Source organism: Mobula birostris, chromosome 13 (assembly GCF_030028105.1).
Source record: "Mobula birostris isolate sMobBir1 chromosome 13, sMobBir1.hap1, whole genome shotgun sequence".
In the NCBI taxonomy this organism is placed as follows: Eukaryota; Metazoa; Chordata; class Chondrichthyes; order Myliobatiformes; family Myliobatidae; genus Mobula; species Mobula birostris.
The window spans coordinates 25,467,235-25,482,835 of record NC_092382.1 but is presented as its reverse complement, the minus strand read 5'-3'; the positions used below and the strand labels follow the sequence as shown (position 1 = coordinate 25,482,835).

At 45.2% G+C, this 15,601-nt stretch overlaps 3 protein-coding genes across 5 annotated transcripts in view; 1 reads left to right on the top strand and 2 right to left on the bottom strand.

Annotated features, from left to right (window-relative positions):
• LOC140208601 (uncharacterized) overlaps positions 1 to 15,601 on the bottom strand; it is a 397,399-nt gene that overhangs the window by 221,749 nt on the left and 160,049 nt on the right. The gene's annotated exons all lie outside the window — the stretch shown is intronic.
• The window catches only part of LOC140208610 (uncharacterized), a 93,977-nt gene that overhangs the window by 29,379 nt on the left and 48,997 nt on the right, over positions 1 to 15,601 (bottom strand). The gene's annotated exons all lie outside the window — the stretch shown is intronic.
• The window catches only part of LOC140208589 (uncharacterized), a 180,454-nt gene continuing 168,173 nt past the window's right edge, over positions 3,321 to 15,601 (top strand). The window contains exons 1-2 of the mRNA XM_072277367.1: positions 3,321 to 3,459; positions 9,524 to 9,691. The gene's annotated coding sequence lies outside the window, so the exon portion shown is untranslated. The remainder of the gene's footprint in view (positions 3,460 to 9,523; positions 9,692 to 15,601) is intronic.

The window sequence follows — 15,601 nt, the reverse complement described above, 5'->3', positions numbered from 1 at the left end:
AGCCTGTGACTCTGTGACCTTGGGGTGGAGGGAAAGGGACAGGGATGATTTGGAGGGAAAAAGTAAATATGTATCTGGTGTAAATATGGAATGATGTGGGTCAGACAGCGTGTGAGGGGCGAGGAGCAGAGTCACCGGTTCAGATGGGAGACACTCCACGAATCATGTGATCCCATTTCCTGTTCACGCTTTTCCACAGATCTACAGCATCTGTAATTCACTGCTCTACGTGTCCATGTAGCTTCGTCTTTCGCCCGTTCCGACAAGGCAGTGAGATCCGGATCTGTCACGTCCTCTTGTTGGGGATGGACAATGATTTTTTTTCGGCAATATTTTCAGCATGTTTCTATATAACCACATAACAATTACAGCACAGAAACAGGCCATCTCGGCCCTTCTAGTCCGTGCCGAATGCTTACTCTCTCCTAGTCCCAGGCCTCAGACCATAACCGCTGGGCCGAGGCCTGGGACTAGGCCTCATTCCACTGTTTTTACCTGCTGAAGTGCAGCCAATGTTTCTGGATGTCTGACCCATTTATGTGAGAATTTAGCCTTTTGTATTTATCTGAGCTTCTCATAAATGTGTCCAGTTTCATTCAGCTTCACTCCAGAATTTCCAAAGCAACAACCCAGTCAGTCAAATAGTTCCACACAATTAAAATAGTTTACAGTATTACATTCTTAAAATGTTTATGTTGTACTACTTATATAATTTAACTATTTAATATGTATATTCTTATTTTAAATCACAATGGTTAAAATCTATTGTTATGAATTAGGTTCCATTGCTGCCGCAGAGACAACAAATTACATGACATCAGCCAGTGCTATTAAACCTGATTCTGATAATTGGTCTGGGAGACCCACCACCGGTCACCTGATCCCAGTTACCGCAGATCGTAATGCGAGATTGAAGCCTTTTCTACTTATTTGCTTTCCTCAGAAATGACAACAGTTAAGTTGCCCTCTGTGGTTTCAAAGCAGAAGCTTAGTCTGTCTAATATTTCCACACAATTAAAATGGGGAATTTGCTTATTCTTATCACGTACTGAGCTACAATGAAAATCTTGCCTGACGTACCATCCACACAGATCGATACATTACAACAGCACATTGAGCTAATATATGACAAAACAATAACTGTAACAAAGCATTATGGCTGCAGAGAAAGTGCAGTGCAGATAGACATATGGGGCAGGGTCACGTCGAGTTACATTGTGAGGTCGAGTTCATTCTATTGGACTGGAGACCATTAATTTGGCTGACAACCGCAGACAGGAAGCTGTCCATGAGCCTGGTGGTACGCGCTTTAAGGCTTTTCTATGTCTTCCCCGATGGAGGATTGGGTTTGCAGCAATAATGTCCAAAGTTGTGGGCATCTTTGAGTACACGGCCTGCTTTCCCGAGGCAGGGGAAGTGCAGGAAGTATCCATAGAGGGGAGGCTTGTTTCTATGATGTTTCCAGATGAGACCAAAGTTCTCTGCAGTTCCTTGCAGTCATGGGCAGAGCTTTAGCCATCCGAAGACGTGAAGTATCGACAAGAAGCTTAGAGACCTCGGCCTTCACCCTGCCTTGTGCAGCTGGATCCTGGACTTCCTGTCAGATGGCCCCCAGGTGGTAAGAGTGGGCTCCCTCACCTCTGTCTCTCTGACCCTCAGCACACGCACCCCACAGGGTTGTCTCCTTGGCCCCTTCCTTTACTCACTGTGCACCCATGACTGTGTCACCACCCACAGCTCCAATCTGCTGAGTAAATTTGCTGACAACACTACACTGGTTGGCCGAATCACAAATAATAACGAGGCAGCCGACAGAGAAGAAGTCATCACCCCGACACAGTGGTGTCAGGAAAACAACCTCAGCCTCATGGTGACAAAAACAAAGGAGCTGGTTGTGGACGACAGGAGGAATGGAGACAGGGACCAAATTCAACATTTCCACGTCTGTTATTGACACAAAATGCACATTTCAATATTGATCAGGACAAAACATATTTATAGATTATCTCAATTACTTGTCTGTGATGCTGCCAGAAGTCAGTGTTTCTCTGTCCCTGTACCTTCCCGCACTGGTGCACTTGGCAATAAATTCAACAGGACCTGAGAAAACTCAGTGAGATTTGATTAGTGATGATCACCTTGGCAGCTCGGTAGGTTGAATGTAGAGGGACAGTACACTGTTGAATGAAAGTCCCTGAACAGTGTCGATGAGCAGAGGGATTTGGATCCAAGTTCACAGCTCCCTGAAAGAGACTGCACAGATTGATCGGGTGGTTAAGAGAGCTGTAACGAGAGGCTGGACAAACTTGAGTTGTTCTCTCCAGAGCGGCGCAGGCTGGGGTGAGACTGGATGAACGTTTATAAGATTACGAGAGGAATAGATAGAGCGGACAGATGACATATTTTTCCTGGGGTTTGAAATGTCTAATACATTTAGGGTGAGAGGAAATGTGAGGGGCAAGTGTTACGAGATCAGAGGTTTCATTTTGCTGTGGGTGTTATTGTGAGAGGCTGCAGGAGGCGGGAGTATGACGTCAGTACACTGACTGCTGGAGCTGAGAGAGAGAGAGACAGACACACACACACACACACAGAGGGCCAGCGGACTACAAGCTGTAGTTTGCTAAAGTAATGGGTAACAGTTTGATACCTTTCCCATGCCCAAAAGGACTGGGTGAAGGAGCGGCACGCAGTGACTGTCACTGTTTTGATCCATACGTGGATTGTTGTAGTATTTCTGTGGCGACCACTTTCGTTAACCCTTGCATGGATTCGGGTGTTGTGCAGCGACCACTTGTTCTAAAGCATATTCCTGTCACTGTCACTTTCGTGGATTTTGGAATACGGCTCGACGACTGAAAATCTTCTGTGATTTGTATTTCGTTTTCCCAGCGCGGAACCTGTGAAATTCTTTGTGATTACTTCCTCGTTGCATTTTAATGTGGATTTACAAGTTTCCCCATTCCGTGGAAAACTGAAACTTGCCATCTTGAAACTTTCAGAACTGTTCCTAAACTTGACATTTTTGCAGCCACAAACGCATAACACTGTTAACTTCTGTTTAGAAGAGTAGTTTGTTTAATTGTCTCTATACTAATACAGATAGTAGTTTATACTAATACAGACTGAGTTTGTGGTCTATCGCTGCCGGTACATAACACAGAGTGGCGGGAGTCTCTCCCTGGGTTGTGGGACCCCACCGGTCACGTGATCCTGTTCGCCCCGCCCATTTAACCGCAGACGGGCAGCAGCAGCGCGTCTTTTCCCGAGGCCCCGCCCTCCGGATGACGCAATAATCTCTCCGCGCATGCTCACTGTCGCCAGATGGACGGTCTTTGCCTTTCCGCTCAGTGCTGAAGCGAGTTGTCTGCGGGATCGGGAAGGGACGATCGCCTCCCAGGTCGGGGAGCCGGGGGTCGGGATCACTGTCTGCGGGCCGAAGATATCACTTTCCCATCGGTGAGTACTGAGACCGATCCCGAGCGGGGAGATCTGATGTTGGCCGCCAGCCCCGAACGGCGGGCCAATTACTCATTTAGTACCCAGTTATCTGGGCTCGTCAGAAACGTGTCGACTTCACTTAATCTGCATTGAACGACCCAAACCAGGAGCCCAGGCTGTCTCTTTCCGCAGAATTGAAATGGAAGTCCCGTCTGCAGGTCACGTGAGGCTATTTAGCCCCGCCCTCCGCTTTGTGACGCAAGATCACGTGGTGTGTGCTCACACTCCCCGATGGGTGGCGATTCTCCGGGACCCCTGGTAGCAGCAGAGATGCAGAGGAGCAGATTGAGGGGCAGATTCTGGAAAGGTGCAAAAATAACAGGGTTGTTATCATGGGTGACTTTAACTTCCCCAATATTGATTGGCACCTGATTAGTTCCAAGGGTTCAGATGGGGCAGAGTTTGTTAAGTATGTCCAGGACGGATTCCTGTCACAGTATGTGGACAGGCCGACTAGGGGGAATGCCATACTAGATCTAGTACTAGGTAATGAACCGGGTCAGGTCACAGATCTCCCAGTGGATGAGCATCTAGGGGACAGTGACCACCGCTCCCTGGCCTTTAGCATTATCATGGAAAAGGATACCATCAGAGAGGACAGGAAAATTTTTAATTGGGGAAGGGCAAGTTATGAGGCTATAAAGCTCACACCTGTGGGTGTGAATTGGGGTGATGTTTTTGCAGAGAAATGTACTATGGACATGTGGTCGATGTTTAGAGATCTCTTGCAGGATGTTAGGAATAAATCTGTCCTGGTGAGGAAGATAAAGAATGGTAGGGTGAAGGAACCATGGGTGACAAGTGAGGTGGAAAATCTAGTCAGGTGGAAGAAGGCAGCATACATGAGGTTTGGGAAGCAAGGATCAGATGGGTCTATTGAGGAATATAGGGAAGCAAGAAAGGAGCTTAAGAAGGGGCTGAGAAGAGCAAGAAGGGGGCCTGAGAACGCCTTGGCGAGTAGGGTAAAGGAAAACCCCAAGGCATTCTTCAATTATGTGAAGAACAAAAGGATGTCAGGAGTGAAGGTAGGACCGATTAGAGATAAAGGTGGGAAGATGTGCCTGGAGGCTGTGGAAGTGAGTGAGGTCCTCAATGAATACTTCTCTTCGGTATTCACCAATGAGAGGGAACTTGATGATGGTGAGGACAATATGAGTGAGGTTGATGTTCTGGAGCATGTTGATATTAAGGGAGAGGAAGTGTTGGAGTTGTTAGAATACATTAGGATGGGTAAGTCCCTGGGGCCTGACAGAATATTTCCCAGGCTGCTGCACGAGGTGAGGGAAGAGATTGCTGAGCCTCTGGCTAGGATCTTTATGTCCTCGTTGTCCACAGGAATGGTACCGGTGGATTGAAGGGAGGCGGATGTTGTCCCATTGTTCAAAAAAGGTAGTAGGGATAGTCCGGGTAATTATAGACCAGTGAGCCTTAAATCTGTGGTGGGAAAGCTGTTGGAAAAGATTCTTAGAGATAGGATCCCTGGGCATTTCAAGAATCATGGTCTGATCAGGGACAGTCAGCATGGCTTTGTGAAGTGCAGATCGTGTCTAACAAGCCTGATAGAGTTCTTTGAGGAGGTGTCAAGGCATATAGATGAGGGTAGTGCAGTGGATGTGATCTACATGGATTTTAGTAAGGCATTTGACAAGGTTCCACACGGTAGGCTTATTCAGAAGGTTAGAAGGCATGGGATGCAGGGAAGTTTGGCCAGGTGGATGCAGAATTGGCTTGCCTGCAGAAGGCAGAGGGTCGTGGTGGAGGGAGTACATTCAGATTGGAGGATTGTGTCTAGTGGTGTCCCACAAGGATCTGTTCAGGGATCTCTACTTTTCATGATTTTTATTAATGACATGGGTGTGGGGGTAGAAGGGTGGGTTGGCAAGTTTGCCGGTAACACAAAGGTTGGTGGTGTTGTAGATAGTGTAGAGGATTGTCAAAGATTGCAGAGAGACATTGATAGGATGCAGAAGTGGGCTGAGAAGTGGCAGATGGAGTTCAACCCGGAGAAGTGTGAGGTGGTACACTTTGGAAGGACAAACTCCAAGGCAGAGTACAAAGTAAATGGCAGGATACTTGGTAGTGTGGAGGAGCAGAGAGATCTGGGGGTACATGTCCACAGATCCCTGAAAGTTGCCTCACAGGTGGATAGGGTAGTTAAGAAAGCTTATGGGATGTTAGCTTTCATAAGTCAAGGGATAGAGTTTAAGAATCGCAATGTAATGATGCAGCTCTGTAAAACTCTGGTTAGGCCACACTTGGAGTATTGTGTCCGGTTCTGGTCACCTCACTATAGGAAGGATGTGGAAGCATTGGAAAGGGTACAGAGGAGATTTACCATGATGCTGCCTGGTTTAGAGAGTATGGATTATGATCGGATATTAAGGGAGCTAGGGCTTTACTCTTTGGAAAGAAGGAGGATGAAAGGAGACATGATAGAGGTGTAGAAGATAATAAGAGGAATAGGTAGAGTGGATAGCCAGGGCACCACTGCTCAATACAAGAGGACATGGCTTTAAGGTAACGGGTGGGAAGTTCAAGGGGGATATTAGATGAAGGTTTTTTACTCAGAGAGTGGTTGGTGCGTGGAATGCACTGCCTGAGTCAGTGGTGGAGGCAGATACACCAGTGAAGTTTAAGAGGGTACTAGACAGGTATATGGAGGAATTTAAGGTGGGGGGTTATATGGGAGGCAGGGTTTGAGGGTCGGCACAACATTGTGGGCCGAAGGGCCTGTAATGTGCTGTACAATTCTATGTTCTACGTTTCCTCTACGTTGTGTTGGGGAAATCTAATGTTGGCCACTGAGTCGCGTTAACTTCCCCCAACTCGCCTCGCTTCCTGAGGCCCCTCGCATTTGTCCCTCAGCTTTCGGCTGTAGACTTCTCCCCGATTGGGGTGGGTGAGAAAGGAGAACGTCCCAGGTTGTGGGGATCTTTGATTTCACTGCCTGCTTTACCGAGGGACTGGGAAGTCTAGGGGGCAGAATAGTTTCTATGATGTGCTGATCTGTATCCAAAGGTCTCTGGAGTTCATCACAGTCACGGGCGGAGCAGTTACCATGGAAACATGTGAAGTGTCCGGATGAGAAACTTTCTGTGGTGTGTTGATAAAAATTTGGTGAGGGTCAAAGTATATATGGCAAATTTCTTGTTGTTTGTTCTAACTTTGTCATTTTAGGATCTTTTATACAGTAGTATGTACTATTAATTCAGTATCTGTGTCTTGCTGGAGGACCATCAATGATTGTCTTTGATCCCTTCTCCCACCTGGTTCCATGTGCTCATCCCTGCCCATCTTGTTCAACCTCTGTCCAGTCTCCTAACCCCACCCCACTGTCCCGCTTCAGCGATATACATCAACCATCTGGGTCAACCTCGGTCACCCTGTGTCCCACCTCCTCAATGTTGTATATCAGCAATTTTTCTTCTAACCCTTGTTATTGTGAAGTGTTCTTTTGCACCTTTGGCCTTGCTGAGTTATTTCCAGAATCAGTTTTTGTTAGCTGGAATGCCAGAGGGTCATCAGGTACTAGTTGTGTTGTGCATTGGTGTGGAGATGCTGGTTTTTGAACTGTGACTGGCTGACACACTGCAGCATTTTCCTGTCAGCAAAGAGTACTGGGAGAGTCCTGTGATCTACATTCCAGGCATATGGAACTGTCGCTGTTTCGGTTTTGCCTTTGGTTAGTGCTTCTACAGATGGGGCAGGATGGTCGTCCTTCTGCAATGAAGCAGAAATTTCGAGCAGCTGGACATTGGTTGTGTGGAAATCCCAGAATGCACTACCCAGTCTGAGTTGCGGGGGTGATGTGTGAGATTTTCAGGGTCAGTGAGTGGCAGGTTCAGCTGTGTGAGGTTGAATCCTGGGGTATCACAGTTTTTGCTCCAGGTAAAATGGACCCGGGGATCGAGCTGCTTGGGTTTATGAGGTGTTGAGCGAGTATTTCTGGTCTGGGATCAGATGTTTATTTCTGGAGTTCCTTTGGAAGCAATGACTGCTAATCTGAGGAGAGGCTATGAGTAAATGGACTATTCTGTGTTTACAGCAGTAGAAATAGACCCATGAGTTTGGTGTTCAAACTGTGTTTGGAAATCCCCCCTGTCTGTCACTCAGTGGAAATCAGACAGAATCTCAAGTTGCTGGAGATTGGCACTAAAAACTGAAAATGTTTGAAGTCATTCTGATGAAACATTATTAACCTGAATTGTAAAGTGTGTTCCTGTCCCCACAGCTATTCCTTACCTGCTGAGTGTTTCTGGTAATTCCAGTTTCCTTTTATTACGTTCACCCTGGACTGGTTTATATTTCCTGAAATAAACCTGGTTTCACTTGGAAACGGAAATGGCTTGTTTTGTGATTGTAGTGTTATGTGGTCGGCAACTATGAATATAGAATTGAGTCAGGTTTTAACAAACAAACTGAAATATTTATTAAACTCTGCTCAACAATAGTGAAAAGTAAACTAACGACTAACTTAACCGGAAGTTAACTGCTATATGGCAATTTAACAAACAGCCAAACTCTGGAACAGTTCTTAAAGAGGTAAATTCAAACACAGTCTTAAAGTGGTAAATTTGAAAGTCCAAGTGATTTACGCAGTCAATAAGGAGAGACTTCTCTGGAAACGGATTTCTTCAAAGATGTGACGTTACTGCTGATTCTGTCCAAAGGATTCATGTCAAAGGAAATAAAACGGATTAAAGGAACTGACCTTTTTCTGGATGCTGAACACTGCACAAACCTTTCCCAAGCTTGCAGGGGTTATCTCAGATGCAGATCACTAATTCTGAACGAAGATTCAATAAGGTCGATCTTTTATGAAACCGCCAAATGACACAACCTTTACTCAATCCTTCAGGTTCCTGTAGTTTGGTAAAGGTCTTCACTCTCCGACACTAGACTGCAAAGGTAAACAAACAAAACCTGGCAGCGATTGGCGAAACTGCCAGAACAACGGTTTTACCTTAAAATAGAGAGTAAAACTTTGCTTTGAAACAAAACTACGTCATGAGATGATTACGCAGCAAAACTAACTGACGAACCAAAACTGATGAACTAACTCCGTAACAACAGGGGTTTCCCCATGTATACCTGTTGGAACAGGTCATCACATGACCTCACACTGGCAGGAAAATTACTTGACCCCACCATCACAACGCAATTACATCATGCTCACAAGATACTCCATTACTTCATGGTCATAAGACAGTCACAAGATGCCCACAAGGTATGTAACAGTAAAACAGTAAAGAAAGCACAACATTTCCCCCTAAATTATCCTGGTACCAATTTGTCTATTATTCCTGGAAATGTGTTTGTACAGTTGTTGCAAACAAGATTTACAAGAATAATCTGAGGAATGATCGGCATTATGTATGAGGAGAATTTCATGGTTCTGGGCCTGTGCTGGATGTAGTTCAGAGGGACAGTTGGGGTGGTGGAGGGATGTATGGTCAAGTAAACCTCTTGAAAGCTGAAAAGCCTGGATACAGTGGACATGGAGAGGATGTTTCCATTAGACGGAGAGTCTGTGATGTGACAGCACAGTCTCAGAATAAAGATGCTTCCCTTTAAAACTGACATGAGAAAAATGTTTTGGCCGAAGGATGTCCGATCTGTAGGATTTGTTGCCACAGATTTTGGTTGAGGCTGCCATTCGGGTATATTTTTGACAGAGATTAATATATTCATGATTGCTAAGTAACTTCGGGGTTACAGGAGGAAGGCAGGAATATGGTGTTGGAATAAAATTCAGCTATGGTTGAGTGGTGAGGCAGACCAGATGGATCGAATCACTTAATTCTGTTCCTGTGTCTTATGTCTTACCATGACTGAATGATGGGTTGTTCTTATCCCACATCGTTTTGTGACGTGTGAAGGACAATAATAGATTGTTCACTGAGATCATTATATCTGCCTTCAATGTTTAAATTTTAGTGAGTTTTGTTCTTAGTAACATTAAACAGAAATGTTTTTTTCTCCTTTTTATTGTTATTGTGCTTCATTATCTTTCACGTTAAAGTTAGACCTGCGGTGAGAGATTTATTGGAAGAAAAACCCCAACTGGAAGCAAACCACTACTGAAGATCAGGGAACAGCAACAAGAGAATCAGCCCGAGGGTTGAGAGCATCAGCTGGAGAGGACCCATCTGACTCGGAGAATCCAGTGATTCAGTCAGGGGAAAGTTTGGTGAGTCTCATTTACTCAAACACTGGTCTTTTAGACGTTGCATACTTGTACAAAGGATGGTAGGAAATAGTTGGGGTGAGACTGAATGTTCCCAGAAGAGCCAGTTATGCCTCTGTCAGACCCAGTTGCAATCACTCCAGGTCTGGTAATGTGCTTCCAGCAGCCCAGCCCTTTAAAACCACTCCCATTCTGTGGAAGTCGAATCCGGATAAAGTCACTCAGAGATCGTATAAGTACAAACTCTTTATTCCAAGCACCCGGGGCTATTCAGTTATTCGCTCAAACAGGAACAGTCCATGACTGTTCCTGCCCAATCCACTAACTGACTAACAATTTCCCTTACACCACAGATATATCCGTCCAGATACCCCCCACACAAGACAGGCTGGAGTCAAAGTTATTTGCTAAAGACAAATTACAAAATAGTCATAATGGCTTACACACACAGAACAGACTGAATCTGTCCTATCTCTGTGCATGAGTGCACAAGGAGATAAGCATCCTGAAACCCTAGCTAGATACCCTCAAGAAGAAATATGGCTCAGCGTGGCTCAGCACATCTGTTGACCATCAGCAGTTTCTTTCAGAAAAACAGGCTGCTATCGTTTAACAACGTGTTAACCCTTTTATATACTTTATCATTCCCTCCTTTTGATCATTACATGATCAACAAAGCAGTAATTTTTCACAGAGAAAGCAACCGAGTACAGCATTGACATATCAGTGGGTAATAACAGCGTACAACAGTAATTATAACAATGACATGTAGAACTATTAGGCCATAATGCAATATCATGCCCCACATATCACCGAACAGGCCTTCGAAGACCATCATTTTGACCCTTTGGTGACCCCATGTAAATCCTGTCCAACTTTCTTAATGCTGCAGTCTCCTCGGCAGTGTGCTCGGAGAGGGGTGTAATGTTAGTAGACTCATCAGGGATATAGGTGCAGCATTCTGTGTCAATAATAGCACAGGTTCACCCTTTCTCAACTGGGATAAAATCTGAAGCCATAAGATTCTGTAGGACGGTTTGCCGGATTGCAATCATTTCAGTAGATATTTCTGTTACTTGGGCCTGTGTTTCTGTCAGGGCCCCTGTAGTATTGTGGCCAGCTCCTCAAGTGCTGTAGCCAAATTGATCATCTCTCGTGAATTCCTGGCTACTCCATAGAAGAGAAAAGTGATTATCCAAAATCGCTCAGTCTCAGTTATTCCTCTCCGCTGCTGAGCACCTGCAAGTATGGCCAGGATGCATGTTTCCCAGTATAGGAATTTCCATTTAGTGGGGGCCTGAGATACCATTCCTCAAAACACTGACAGCCATGGTCATCTTTGACTGGACCACAGTTCCTCATCTCACTTCCCCGGGTGTTACTTGAGAAAAGCCAGGCTGAGAGTTCCTCACTCTGGTTGAGCGGGATTACTGACATTGTAATCGTAGTTTTACCATGCTGCGGAATTGTGACACAAACCCAGCAGACACCTAGTTCTACCTGTATGGCATAGGTGTGATAGAGAGACAGAAAGGTGTTAACATGGGGGCCCCCAGATGCTGGAGTAAGCCCTCTGAAAGACATAAACACAAATACCACTATCAACCAATACATTTTCCTTTAGTCCGAGAGAGTCCTTCTACTCAGTTCCTTCAGTAACACATTTGTAGTCTGTTCGATTTATCCACCGAGATTGCCCCTTCAGTTTCACAGCCGTGGGAGTGGTCAGTAACACCTGATATGGTCCTCTGTACCGACGTCCAAGTTTCTCTCAATCCCAGTTCTTGATCAGGACAAAATTCCCAGATTCTGTGGTGGGATAGTCACTCCTCTCTGCGGGGTAGTTCTCTTCCTTCTAAGCCTGTCGTAGCTGTGAATGTAATGCTTGGAAAATTTTGGTTAGTTGGCATATATATTTCCCCATCTCTTCCCCTAGAGTATGCACATCTAATTTTGCCGGTAGACTTTCTGGGAGCAATGGTACACAAGGTCTTGGTCCCCAGGGTGTCCTCATGGGCCGTCCATAAGTGATTTCAGCTGGTGATGACCCTGTTTTCCCCTGTGGGGTAACCTTCATGTGGAACAGGGCTAACGGTAGAACCTTCAACCAAGTGAGTCCAGTCTCTGCTGTTAGTTTGGCCAATTTACTCTTCAGAGTGCCATTGGCTCTTTCTACTACGGCAGCGGCCTGTGGGTGGTGTACACAGTGGAATTGTCGCTTCATAGCTAGTTCGTTACATACCCTTTCGTTAAGTTTCACCACAAAGTGTGGGTCATTGTCAGAGCTCAGCATCTCTGGCAGGCCGTACCTAGGAATTATTTCCCATAATAATACCTTCACAGCAGTCAAAGCAGTATTATTGGTAGCTGGAATAGTTTCAGTCTAGCTACTAAACACATCTATAATAACTAAGCAGTATCTATAGCAATATGCTCTAGGCAATTCAATAAAATCAACTTGTAGACACGAAAAAGGTCCACCTGGTACGGGAGTCGTACCCGGTGTGCAGGGTACAGGTTACCAACTATTCCCTCCTTTTCCAGGTGTCTACAATTATGTATATAATTGACCAATATTGATAAGAACTGTGTAGGAACACAAACCTGTCCCGCTGGGGTGATCCAAAAACCTAGGTCGGGGTCTTTCTGGCATGCCATCTGGGACCACAGTTTGCGCTCCTCCTCAGAGGCATCCCCTGAACTTCAGACTGACGTTCCTGCCCTTATCTCCTATCTAGGCCTTGGTTTGCTTACGCTGTTTTCCTGCTCTTGTTTTCAGCTCCCATCCTCCCACTCACGCTCCACTTTTAGTGTCTCCCAACCTTTGGTGTTTCTTCTGCAGTACATAACTCTATTCCTTTGTCACATGCATTATTCCTCCAACTTGCTAATAATATACTGTTCCACTTTACATCTGCCTTTTCCTTCCATTCCCTTTTCAACAATTTCCACTTCTTTCCACAGTTGTTGTGCCATATCTAATTTACTGCTTGTTCTCATGAGGTAAATGTGTACTGCAGATGATCCCAGTGGCCACATTTTGTCCCCCAACTGCTTACTGAGCACTGCAGTCAACATTCGCAAATCTTTTTCCTTGTCTGGAAACCTCTCACACACATTGTGTGGGTCTGCTCCTGTTCCAAGCGTATCAATCGACTGCAGTTGACCCGTGTTCTCTGAGTAATTTACCCGGCACAACGCCTCCTGCTCAAGTAACAATCAGATAAACTTACCCGGCCGGCACATCCTGCCCAATTCATTACTTTACCCGGCTGGCATCTCCTGCTCAATTGATAAATTTACCCGGCAAGTCTACCTCCTGTCCACTGAGTAAAGTTTACCAGGTAATACCTCCTGCCCACTAAGTAAAACTTTGCCTTCCTTATACGAGCCTCCTGACAGATTCTTTCCCGATCCCGTCAACGTATGCGATCAGCCTCGGGCGAGGGACTGTTCCTCCAAAGGAACGAACAGAGAGAGACAAAAGGTAAAATACCTATTGGGCGCCTGGTCGGTCTCCGCAGTCCCCAGAGTGGTCCAGCCGCTTACTCAGCCCGTCTGCTTGGTACTCCCTATATTGGGATCCTTTTTGTGACGCCAAATGTTAACTTTGAATCTGAATAAAACACGGGAGACCGGCTTCTTATCGTCACCACAGTTTATTGTGCATTTTCCTGCGGGAGATTGAGACCCAGTTGTCAAAGGGAAGGCACGTAAGCACTGCCACCATCTGACAAGTGGATTGACTTAGTCAGGTTACAGCTGTATATTTACACATAGTAAGCCCCATACATTACTCTTGCAAGATGTTATTTGAATTGGTACACCCAACAAGTCTGTTGGTGCAAAATTTAATTAGTTAGATAAGAGAGTTCGCGAAATCAAAGTTTTATTTACAGATGGATGTACTGTCCAGTCCTTATCAGTTATTCTCTTTGCAAGGCTGTGACTTAATTACAGTCAGATGTTCAGTCCTGTCTGTATCATTGAGTCCTCCTTTCCCCCAGACAAACGAGAGTACGATGTACAATTTATCAATTCTTCCTTTTCTGAAGCGAGGGTACAATGTATAATGTTATCAGCTGTCTGTGTGTCTCTCTGCAAGCCGCAGAGAACTGTTATTAAGCTTGTCTTAGCTAACCACTGAAGGCAGAGTTTACTTCAGTTCAAAAATTCCTGTTCGGTCCCAATTATTCTTTTAGATAGAGGTTACATAGGTTCAAAATATTTTTTTTCATATATGCTCAATTCCTCAGGAGGGTTCAGGAAAATATTTATGTTGAATGTGGAAACTGGTGTTACCTGTGTCTATTGTGGTGATGCAAGAGTTACTGGAGAATTTACAGGTGTGACGAAGTGGAGTGGTATTTGGAAATCTGACTTTTTAAAGCATAATTCAGCAAGCACACCACATATGGACAATATGCAAAAGCTGTGGTGGGAAAATCCTTCGTTACCCATTACAGGCCTGCTATATCGGTTGTGTGAGAGTGCAGATGAACTCCATCGAACCCAGAGGAGATCAAAGTTCTTATCGACAGTGCTTTGCTAGCTGTTAAAATAAATACCTCTCTATATAAAATTCACTGTGCACATGTTGTCACTGGATAAAAGAATGCACAATACAGGATTTATGTGCACACTGGTCATTACAAATTAGAGGGGACATTGGTGGGAAGGTGGGGAGACCTCCAGTGTCCCTGATGCCCTCACCTACAAGATGTGCATCCAGCTGCAGCTTGTAACCCTGCACTTTACAGAGTGGGAACTTGAAATGGATGAATTCTGGATCAGCTGGGAGTTGTAGGGGGTGATAGATATGACATGAAGAAAGGTGAGTTACACCCAAGGTGCGGGACACGGGAAACTGGGTGAGAGTCGGGAAGGGGAATGAGGTTAAATCACCATCGCAGAGTACTCTTGTGGCCATCCCACACAACAACAGGTGGATCCACTTTAGAAACTGTTGGGGGGATTACCTGGCAGAGGAAAGTCAAAGGGGTGAGAGGGGATTCGTTAGTGAGGGGAACAGAACAAGAGGGGACTAATATCCCAGTGGTGAGGCTCGCTAGTGCTAGTGTGGGGAGAGGGTGATGTGGTTAAAATAAGTTGTTGGGAGAATGGGAGCCAGAATGACAGAACAGATAGTGGAGAGGGTGAATTGACTTTATTACATACATCCTTCATATACATGAGGAGTAGAAATATTTACATTATGTCCCCATCTAAATGTGCAATGTGGAATTTACAGTAATTTAGAATAAATAATTTGTACAGAGGACAGTCAATATAACATAGAAATTCAATTGTATCAGCATGAATTAATCAGTCTGACGGCCTGGTGGAAGATGATGTCCCGGAGCCTGTTGGTCCTTTTGCTGTGGTACCGTTTCCTGGATGGGAGCAGCAGGAACAGTTTGTGGTTGTGGTGAATTGGGTCCTCAATATCCTTTGGGCCCTTTTTACACACCTGTCTCTGTAAATATCCTGAATAGTGGGAAGTTCACATCTACAGATGTGCTGGGCTGTCCGCACCACTCTCTGCAGGTTCCTGCGATTAATGGAAGTACAGTTCCCATACCAGGCAGTGATGCAGCCAGTCAGGATGCTCTCAATTGTGTTCCTGTGAAAAGTTCTTAGGATTTGTGGCCCCATCCCAGATCTTCAACCATCTGAGTTGAAAGAGGTGCTGTTGTGCTCTTTTCGCAACACAGCCGGTGCGCACAGACCATGTGAGATCCTCGGTGATGTTTATGCCGATGAACTTAAAGCAGTTCACCCTCTCAACCCCAGATCCATTGATGTCAATAGGGGTTAGCCTGTCTCCATTCCTCCTGTCGTCCACTATCAGCTCCTTTGTTTTTGTGACAATGAGGGAGAGTTTGTTTTCTTGACACCAGTCAGATCTTGTTT